Here is a 10880-nt window from a genome sequence, read left to right as displayed (position 1 = left end):
CTCCCATATCCCTGGACCCCCAGCAAGCACACACCACACTTCCTGTAGACTCTTGATTCTTGTGTCTCTTATTTGACAGCCCCAGACTGTAGCTGTGCACGAACAGGAATCCTCATGACCTGCCCTTCCTTATGATGAACCTCCCAGTGGGTACAACCTCCCTCCCAAGCCTAGGGACCCTGCATCTAAAGATTCCAGGTTGCCTGTAGATGGTTTCCTCGTTCAGCACCTGCGAGTCTGTGACTGTGAAGTCCCCTCCTGTGTGGACTCCCAGGTCACCTCTGGGGCCAAACTTGCCTTGAGGGTAGCACACAGCTGTGTGGACCCAGCCCAGCTATAAGATGGCTCTTCGATTTATCTTTCCAATGTAGTTAAAAAGGAATGAGGACAGAAAGGGGAAGGAAGAAAACAGTGCCCTGAATTTTATTCCCTTTAAGAAAAAATGTTTCAGCAAGTAGGCCATGTATATTTGCATCTTTAAAAAATTAAATCGATACAGTAATCAAACAAAAATCCATTAAGCTATGAGATAGCAGAGCTACAAATCTCTGCTGTTTCTGATGAATGCTTTAGTCATGGGATAAAATGTTCAGAGGAAAGGCTAAATGGGTCCTTGGCTTTAAATAGATTTACCCTTGCAAATGCCATTTGTATATACAGCCTTTACTGCTGAAAGACACGATGGTCAAGAATACAGTTCACTGGGCGCCTGGGTGGCTCAGTGGGTTAGGCCACTGCCTTCGGCTCAGGTCATGATCTCAGGGTCCTGGGATCGAGTCCCGCATCGGGCTCTCTGCTCAGCAGGGAGCCTGCTTCCCTCTCTCTCTCTCTGCCTGCCTCTCTGCCTACTTGTGATCTCTGTCTGTCAAATGAATAAATAAATAATAAAATCTTTAAAAAAAAAAAAAAAGAATACAGTTCACTTTGCCACAAGATACCAGAACACTAACTGCCCTTTTGGAGAATGCTGAAGTGTTATCACTAAATGGTTACCGAACAGCCACGAGACAGCCCGTGCTCTCTTTGGTACTTTGGAACCACTGTAATTTTTATTTTATTTTGTTTTATTAGTCACTATACAGTACATCATTAGTTTTTGATGTACTGTTTCATAATTCATTATTTACTTATAACACCCAGTGCTCCATGCAATCCGTGCCCTCCTTAATACCCACCACCAGGCTCACCCAACTCCCCTATATCCCTCCCCTCCAAAACCCTCAGTTTTTTTCTCAGAGTCCACAGTCTTTCATGGTTCATCTCCCCTTCTGATATCCCCCTTCATTTTTCCTTTCCTTCTCCTAATGTCATCAGTGCTATTCCTTATGCTCCACAAAGAAGTGAAATCATATAATAATTGACTTTCTCTGTTTGAATTATTTCACTCAGCATAATCTCCTCCAGACCCATCCATGTTGATGTAAAGTTGGGTATTCATCCTTTTTGATGGCTGAGTAATATTCCATTGTGTATAAGGACCATATCTTTATTACTTCGTCTGTTGAACGGCATGTTGGCTCCTTCCACAGTTTGGCTATTGTGAACATTGCTGCTATGAACATTGGGTGCAGGTGCCCCTTCTTTTCACTACATCTGTATCCTTGGGGTAAATACCCAGTAGTGCAATTGCTGGGTATAGGCTAGCTCTGTTTTTAACTTTTTGAGGGACCTCCATGCTGTTTTCCAAGGTAGCTGCACCAGTTTGCATTCCCACCAACAGTGTAAGAAGGTTCCCTCTTCTCCACATCTTCTCCAATGTTTGTTGTTTCTTGCCTTGTCGATTTTGGCCATTCTGACTGGTGTAAGGTGGTATCTCTATGTGGTTTTTATTTGAATTTCCTTGATAGCTAATGATGTTGAGCACTTTTTTGTGTGTCTGTTAGCCATTTGTATGTCTTCTTTGGAGAAGTGTCTGCTCATGTCTTCTCATTTTTTGACTTGATTATCTGTTTTTTGGGTGTTGAGTTTGAGAAGTTCTTTATAGATCTTGGAAATCAGCCTTTTATTGTCATTTGCAAATATCTTCCATTTCCTGGGTTGCCTCTTTGTTTTGTTGACATTTCTTCTGTTGTGCAGAAGCTTTTGATCTTGATGAAGTCCTAAAAGTTCATTTTTACGTTTGTTTCCCTTGCCTTTGGAGACGTATCTTGAAAGAAGTTGCTGTGGCTAATGTCGAAGAGGTTACTGCCTATGTTCTCCTCTAGAATTTTGTTTTTCTTCTTCTCATCATAGCACATACCCTCCCCAATGTCCATCACCCAGCTACCCCATTCCTCTCACCTCACTCCCCTCCAGCAACCCTCAGTTTGTTTCCCGAGATTAAGAATCTCTTATGGTTTGTCTCCCTCTCTGGTTTCATTTTGTTTCCTTTTTCCCTCCCTTCTCCTATGATCCTCTGTCTTGTTTCTCAAATTCCTCATATCAGTGAGGTCATATGATAATTATCTTTCTCTTATTTCACTTAGCATAATACCCTCTAGTTCCATCCACATCATTGTAAATGGCAAGATTTTGTTTTTGATGGCTGCATAGTATTCCAGTTGTGTGTGTGTGTGTGTGTGTGTGTGTGTGTGTGTGTGTGTGTGTGTGTGTACACACCACATTTTCTTTATCTATTCATCTGTTGATGGACATATAGGCTCCTTCCATGGTTTGGCTATTGTGGACATTGCTGCTATAAACATTCAGGTCTATGTGCCCCTTCAGATCACTACATCTGTATCTTTAGGATAAATACCCAGTAGTGCGATTGCTGGGTCATAGGCTAGCTCTATTTTCAACTTTTTCAGGAACCTCCACACTGTTTTCCAGAGTAGCTATACCAGCTTGCATTCCCACCAACAGTGTAGGAGGGTTCCCCTTTCTCCACATCCTCTCCAACACCTGTCGTTTCCTGACTTGTTAATTTTGGCCATTCTGACTGGTGTGAGGTGGTATCTCACTGTGGTTTTGATTTGTATTTCCTTGGTGGAGCACTTTTTTTTTTTTAAAGATTTTATTTATTTTTTTTGAGAGACAGAGATCACAAGTAGGCAGGCAGAGAGAGAGAGAGGGGGAAGCAGGCTCCCTGCTAAGCAGAGAGCCCGATGCGGGGCTCGATCCCAGGACCCTGAGATCATAACCCGAGCCGAAGGCAGAGGCTTAAACCACTGAGCCCCCTGGTGGGCACTTTTTCATGTGTCTGTTGGCCATTTGGATGTCTTCTTTGCAGAAATGTCTGTTCATGTGTTCTGCCCATTTCTTGACCTGAGCCACAGCAACTTTTTCCGAGACACATCGCCAAAGGCAAGGGAAGCAAGGGCAAAAATGAACTATTGGGACTTCATCAAGATAAAAAGTTTTTGCGCAGCAAAGGAAACAGTCAACAAAACCAAAAGACAATTGACAGAATAGGAGAAGATATTTCCAAATGACATATCCAATACAGGGCTAGTATCTAAAGCCTATAAAGAACTTATCAAACTCAACACCCAAAGAACAAGTAACTCCTCCAGGATTTTGATGGATTCCTATCTCACGGAGATAGGAGGTCATTCATTCATATAGAGTTTATCTTTGTGTATGGTATAATACAAGGGTCAAGTGTCATTCTTCTATACATAGCTGTCCAATTTTCCCAGCACCATTTATTGAAAGAGACTATCTTCTTTTCCACTGGTATTTTTTGCTTTGTTGAAGATTATTTGACCGTAGAATTGAGGGTCCATATCTGGGCTCTCTACTCTGTTCCACTGGTCTGTGTGTCTGTTTTTGTGCCAGTACCATGCTGTCTTAGTGATCACAGCTTTGTAATATAGCTTGAAATCAGGCAATGTGATGTCCCCAGTTTTGTTTTTCTTTTTCAACATTTCCTTGGCAATTCGGGGTCTTTTCTGCTTCCATACAAATTTTAGGATTGTTTGTTCCAGCATTTTGAAAAATGCCATTGGCATTTTGATTAGGATGGTGTTAAAAGTATATAGATTACCCTGGGCAGCATAGTCATTTTACTTATCTTTTTCTTCTGATCCATGAATATGGAATATTTTTCCATCCTTTTGTGTCTTCTTCAGTGAACTATTATAATTTTAATTAGAGCAGTTCTAAGGCCCTCAGAAAGTTTAGAATGAAATACACATAGGGTATAACACAAACATATTGATTTATTTAATGTTGAGTATATCATTTATTAGATCATTGAGTAAAGCTACTATTTAAAAAACTGTTACTTCATACTCTTCTTATCTTTAAATCTGCACCCTAAGTTTAAAAGCCAGAGAATTGTATTTGAAAATAAATATACAACTTAAATTTCAAAATTAGGGGTCCCTGAGCGGCTCAGTCGGTTAAGTGTCCAACTCTTGACTTCAGCTCAGGTCGTAATCATGGGGGTGATGAGATCGAGCCCTGCATCGGGCTCTATGTCGAGCATGGAGTCTGCTTCCCTCTCCCTCTCCCTCCATACCTCCCAGCCTCTCTCTTTCTCCTTCAAAAAAATAAGTAAATAAATAAATAATATAAATAAATAAATAAATATAACTTTAAAAAATTTTTCACAATTAGAGTTTCAACAATAAACCCTTCCATGGTACTGTTCCGGACCTGACATTACTGGGAAGATTCTGCATATGTTAAACACACTGAATTCTCACAGTGACCCTGTGGTGGGGACACGACTATTCTTCCCATTTTCCAGAGATAAAAACAGAGTCACTAAGGTACTAAATAGCTTCATGACAGAGTCTCGCTCCATATACCAAATTCCTAGTGATGGGAATTAAGGGTGGAGGAGGAATGACGTATTCAAATAAAAATAATTTCACCTTGCAAAACTGATATGTAAACCTCTCAGATTGTCACAGATGTGACTGAAGGACAACTGAAAGTATAAGACAAACACTGGTTTTTTTAAAAAAATGACTTTTGGAAATAAAATTCTTGTTATAGGCATTTTCCTGATGAAGTACCTACTTTAACCCATTATGGACTAATGCATTAACAGACTCTCTGTAGCAGATTTCTTTAGACATGGGACATAGGTCCCATGAAAAATAAAGAGGGAAAAATAAAAGAGGGAAAATAAAGAGGGAAATAAAGAAAAATAAAGAGGGAAAGCCAGCAGAGTGGAAAATGGTAATTAATGTGTCCTGGCAATTTGACCTGGAAGTGGTCATAGGAAAGAGATGATTTAACTTCATTCATGATTTTACCACCTGGAGTAGTTACTTTTGATTATCCAACTGTTCTAATGTATTTAAATTTGTTTTGGCATCATTCTGGTATTGGTACAGATAAAACATGCAGGGTTCAAATACCTCATTTCATTATTTGACCTTTTTTTTTTTTTTTAAACTCATCTCTCCTCCCAGTATGGGGCTTGAACTCACGACTCTGAGATCAAGAATCTCATGCTTTACTAACTGAGCCTGTACCTTGACAAGTATTTGTTAAGCACCTATCATGTGCTCAATAGTAGGTACTTAAGATCCCTGCCTTAATGTAACTTAAGCAGAAGAAAACATAAAATAAAACTACACTGTGTAATAATACACTGCATATGATATATACTATATATGTATGTATATAATGTATGTATGTATGTGTACATAATCTGTGTATATGATATATATAATACAGTATATTAGAAGATGAGCAGTGCCAGGGGATAAAGGGAGAGCAGAGTGTCGGGGTTGGAGGCTCTGGGGACTGGGATGGTGGCAGGTTTAGTGTGCTCGGGTAAGGTAAGGGTCGTTCACAAACTGACTTTTGTGCTGAGCTTTGAAGAGGGAGCGGGGAGCTGGGAGAGAGCCGTCCCGCAGAGGAAGCCCTCCGCGTGGAAGCCCTGAGGAGGGGCCTCGTGTGCTGAGTGAGTGGAGGGAGAACGTAGTAGGAGAGCAGTTCGCAGAGGTAGGAGACAGTGGGTCCGCGGCGCAGGCTTTGGTTTTCTTAGAGAAACTCGGAACCACCTGAAGCTTCTGGGCAGAAGGATGAAATGACCTGATCTACGGAGATCCGACAGGACCACGCTGGCTGTGGTGTGAAGAACAGACTGTAGGGCTCCGAGTGGAAGCAGAGAGACTAGTCAGGAGGCTCCTAGAATGCTCCGCATAAGAGATGGCAGTGGCCCAGGTCAGGGCGGAGGAGGTGGTGATTCCGGGGTTTTCGGAAGGTAGAGCTTACGGGAATTCCGGGCGCATGGGACATACGGGCGAGCAAGGCGAGCTGAGGAAGTCTGCAAAACCTTTGGCGTGACGAAATGGAAGGACAACGTCTGAGTCGTAAGGAAGTGCAGTAGGAGTTGAGCGTTGGACACCTGACGGTTTTTGCCGTCTGCGGGACGTGACAGGAGATGATATGCAGGAGTTCTGAGGTAGGAGCTTCAGGAGAGGGACGGACTAGAAGTGTGTGTTTGGAAGCCGCCGGCAAGCGGCTGGCACACGCTGACGAGCTCACCCAGGGAGCAGGCGCGGAGGAGCAGAGAGCCTCGCGCCGGTCCCGGGGCGCCCTCGCCTCAGAAGATCCGAGACCAGGGAGGGGGCGTCATAGCCGACCGCGCTGGAGTGAGGCCGCAGGAAAGCCGGAAGAGGGTGCGGTTCTGGAAGCCCCTCAAGGAAAGTAAGAAGCGGCTGACAGGTCAGGCAAGAGAAGTATCTGGAGGCCACTGGTGCTCTTGACAGAAGCAGTTGCGGTGAAGTCATGGGCAGAAGCCCGAGCGAAGAAAGAAGAAATGGACGCCGGCAGAGAAGTGGGGCAGTTGCTGGAGGGCGTATGGCGTCCCCGTGTCTGTGTGCTGGTGGGAGTGATCCGTGGAGCCAGGAGATGGAAGGGGAAGGATTGCTGAGGTGAAAGGGGGTGTAATCTCACAAGAACATGGCATCTACCACAGCCCCCCTCCTCTGTGGTTCGCTTTCCCGGGTACTGTGGTCGCCCCTGGCCGGAACCCGATGGCCTCCCTCCTGATGAACTGACGCTCCCTCCGTGCCCACCTCGCGCGTCTCGCCACGCAGGGCTTCTCCCGTCTCCCACGATCCCAGGAGGAACGGTGAGTCCGGTATGATGAGATATGGAGAGAGAGACACCAGATTCCCGAAACTTCCATTACAGTGTATTGTTACAGTTCTGTTCTGTCACGAGTTACTCTTGTTAATCTCTTACTGTGCCTTGTTTATAAATGAAATGATACGTAGGGAAAGACACATATACTGGGATTTGGTTTCAGGCCCCCGGGGGCTGTAGCGCTGGTGGGCAGAGACAGAGCGATGCTGGTCGTGGGTACGGGTGGCTGGTGGTGGGAATTTAGAGATGTTCTCATCAGACCACTTGTGCTGAGTTTTGAGTTTGCCAAGCGTGACAGAGCAAGACAGGGACAAAGGATTGGAGCATGTGATCCTGGGAGCCATCCGAAAGTCTGACAGTGGGACTCCAGCAGTCTTTACTTCGTCACGTAGTTTTACCTCACGGTCCTGACGGACAGGGGATACAGAGGCAGAGCTTGGAGGGATCGTGGCTGCCACGCAGAGCGCGACACAGATGCAAGGCAGCAGGGGAGGAAAGGCGAGGCCGGGAGGTAGCCACGTTCTGCGGTGAGAGAACACACGGTTGAGTCAGCTGTGGAGGTTGAGGGTTAAAAAAGGCGTCACATCAATCCTCCCTCTCTGCCGCTGTGGCCTCTGTGGTATTTCTTGCCTCAGAGTCCATTTTCCGTCCTTGAATCTGTCATCTTGTGAATGCAGAATGCAGAATGCTTCCAGCAGAATGCAGAAGTGGCGTCTGAGGCGTCCGAGGCCAGTTCTGGAGGCCTTGCTGCTCTGCTGTGTCAGGGGGAGTCAGCCCCCTGGGGAGAGGCCCGGTCTGACCTGCGGGGGAGACCAGTGCGGTAGACGCTAGCCACGCGGGACTCCTCAGTACTTGTCATGGGGCTGGTAGCTGAGAAACGGGCTCTTTCGCTTCCAGCCATTTTGATCAGTAGTATTTTCAGTGCAAACAGCCACGTGTGGCTGGCGCTTCCTGTGGTGGACCGCGCGGTCCTAGCGGAAACAGACCACATGGACACGGCGGCCACGTGAACGGGAATGGAGCGTCCCGCGGACAGCCAGCGCCCTGGTGCCATGCGGGAGGCCCCCAGCCCTGGGTGAACCCCTTCAGCCACCAGCGTGTGGAGCGGAGACGAGCTGTCCCCGCTAACCCTGCAGCAGCAGGAGCAAGAAGGCTGTCTTCAGCCACTAAATTTGAGGTAGCTTGTCATGGGTCGCTGACCAGTAGGAGACTGGTGAAGACGCGGTGGCGAGAAGGGCCTGCCATCCAGCAAGGCCTGCCACACCTTCCTGCCTCGTGCCTTCCCACTCACATGACGGTAACTGTTACTCCACGGGAGTGTTGACAGGCCCAGTGGAAGAAATGAAGGTGCTAGAGGTGGAACGGGTGAGGAGAAACCTTCTCACTTATTATAGACTGGGGTCTCCTGCTCAGAAAAACCCCAGTGGCCCATGGAGGAACAAGGCAGAACCCGGATGTCTGGGGCCCCGCTGCTGCATTTGAGGGCCTCTTCCTGGGAGTCCTGCTCCCACCTCCCCGCCACAGGACACCTTCCTGTTCTGTTCTGTTTTGTTTTCCCTCAAAGCCCTGGCCGTGGTTTTCAGCGTAGCCCACTTAAGGCCAGTGCGGGTTGCTGGAGAGCAGGACGGAGCAAGGATGGTTTACAGCTGTTGGCCTGACTCCTCTGGCCTGACTCCTCTGAGAAGCACCAGTTTCTACTCCCAGCACCAACTCCCTTGTTGCTGAGGTGCTGACTCCGCATCCTGTGGGTTCCACGGTGTCCTTGGTCACAAGGAATTGATGCTCCTTGTCTCTGCTCTCCTTCTCTGCCCTGATGCTGCATAAATGACATCTGCAGGGTCAAGGCGGGCCCGTGAATTATTAATGAAAGGGATCATTATACCTGAGAGGAATTTTTCCCTCCTGACCATCCTCATGCCTCCTTTCCAAATGTCCATCAGCTGACCTCCACAACTTTTCTCAAATCTGTGCTATTTTGGTGAGGATGTGTCCTGGGGAAGCAGATGAGAAATGGTACTCTCCCTCAACTGGCCGGGGGAAAATGTTGACGCTGTCCCCTGCACACTCTGTGACACATTGTGTAGGGCTGGATATGGACCCCAGGGGAGGGGATTATTGAGAAGACTTTGTTCATTCCAAAATTTACACATTTTTCTGCATTGCATTTTGTGCAAATAAAATACTCACTGGATCTGAGAGTCCTTGTAGACTCCTAAGAGCCCTCACTCATTTTGGGGCTGTTCTAGGGTTCTGGGATCTTGGCTTGTCTGACCCTCTGCTCATGTGCGTGCAGGAGAATGGGCTTCATTCTCCGTCTGGCATCAGCCACAGGAGCCGAGCTTGACCTTGAAAGCTGGGGGTCAGGGAGCATAAGGGAATTCTCATCTGTGTGGGGCAGATGTGGAGGTCAAGACGGAGTGGGGGAGGCAGAAGGGAGAAGAGGAGAGAGAAAACCAAAAATGGGGCCAAAAACCCCATCTGGAAAAACACTTCTGATTTTCTTGCTGTTACACCTCCATGCCTTGTGCGGTCATGACACACGTCGGCAGGACAAGGAGTGGCAGTGGAATGAACAGGTGACTAAATGAGAATCCTGTGGTTGAACCTAGGAAGGAATAGTTAGGGCCAAGTCCAAGCTCTGCTGGGCATTAGCCGTGTTGTACTCTGTCCCTCCATTCCCTCTGCCGAGGCAGAAGGTAGACTTAAAGGTAGACTTAAAATTTTATCTCTGACTGTAGGATTTAAGACTGGTAGCCTCGTGAAGGGTTAGGGGAAGTTGGTCCTGCTGAAACGAAGCAAGAAAAAATAGCAGAGGAGACACGGGCATTTACTAAGCATGTCCTGCCGGCAGGCACTGTGTCAAGCATGTCACACCTGCTGTCTTGATTCTCACAACATTTGTGGGAGCTACAACCAGTAGCCCAGTTTTACTGATGAAGAAGCTGGGGCGCAGACTTTGAAGTAACTGTCAAGTTAACACAGCTTTTAAGCCACTGTCGGTGGTCAACTGAGAGCCGGCCTGTCCGCCTGAGCCACAGGTTTCCCGACTGGCTTACTGTTAAGAAGTAAGAAGTGTTTGCAGTGCTTATGGAAAATATGAGTTCCCAGGACCCGAATCTAGGCTTATTGAATGAAAATAACCAACAGGGAGGTCCTGGACTCTGTATCTTTAACTGGCACCCTAGATGATGGCTTTTTTTAAAAGCAAGCTTGAGGTACACTACGGACGCTACATGCTCCTGGTGGCTATCCCATTACTAAAATTACTGGTTAGAGCTTCAATATGTCACTTATCCATGGAAGAACTTTTGATGCTTTGAACTGTTGAATAATTTTCTGCATAAAAATTCCTAGAAACGTGAGTATAGCTTGTGATCGTTAAGAGGAACATGAACTCTATATTAATGGAAGAATACTATGGTTACATTTTATTTCTTTAGGAATAGATACAAGGTGAATACTATTTGTAAAAGAAACAAAAAATTTACTGATTTCTTTTAAGGTTGTTTAAAAAAGATCTATAAATAGTTTGAATTCCAATTAATGTTTCATAACATAAAAGGGTGGTTAATCTCTAAAAGGAAAACATTAAGGCTAATTGGATTTTTAAATCTGAAAAGCCCACAGGGAACGCCTTTTCTTGATTAAAAAATGTAGCTCATTTTACAGCATACATTTTGGTCAGGGTTAGGGAAGGGTAATTAACTTCCCATGGAAGATTCACTAATTAACACTAGAGCCAAATCAGGCTACACAAACCTTGAACTTGGAAGAAATGCAAAAATATTTATCAGGTGCAGTGCAGTGGAATCTAACACTAAAAATACTAGGACGGTCTGTTTAAT

Source organism: Meles meles, chromosome 8 (assembly GCF_922984935.1).
Source record: "Meles meles chromosome 8, mMelMel3.1 paternal haplotype, whole genome shotgun sequence".
NCBI classification, from domain to species: Eukaryota; Metazoa; Chordata; class Mammalia; order Carnivora; family Mustelidae; genus Meles; species Meles meles.
This window is presented reverse-complemented; position numbering follows the sequence as displayed.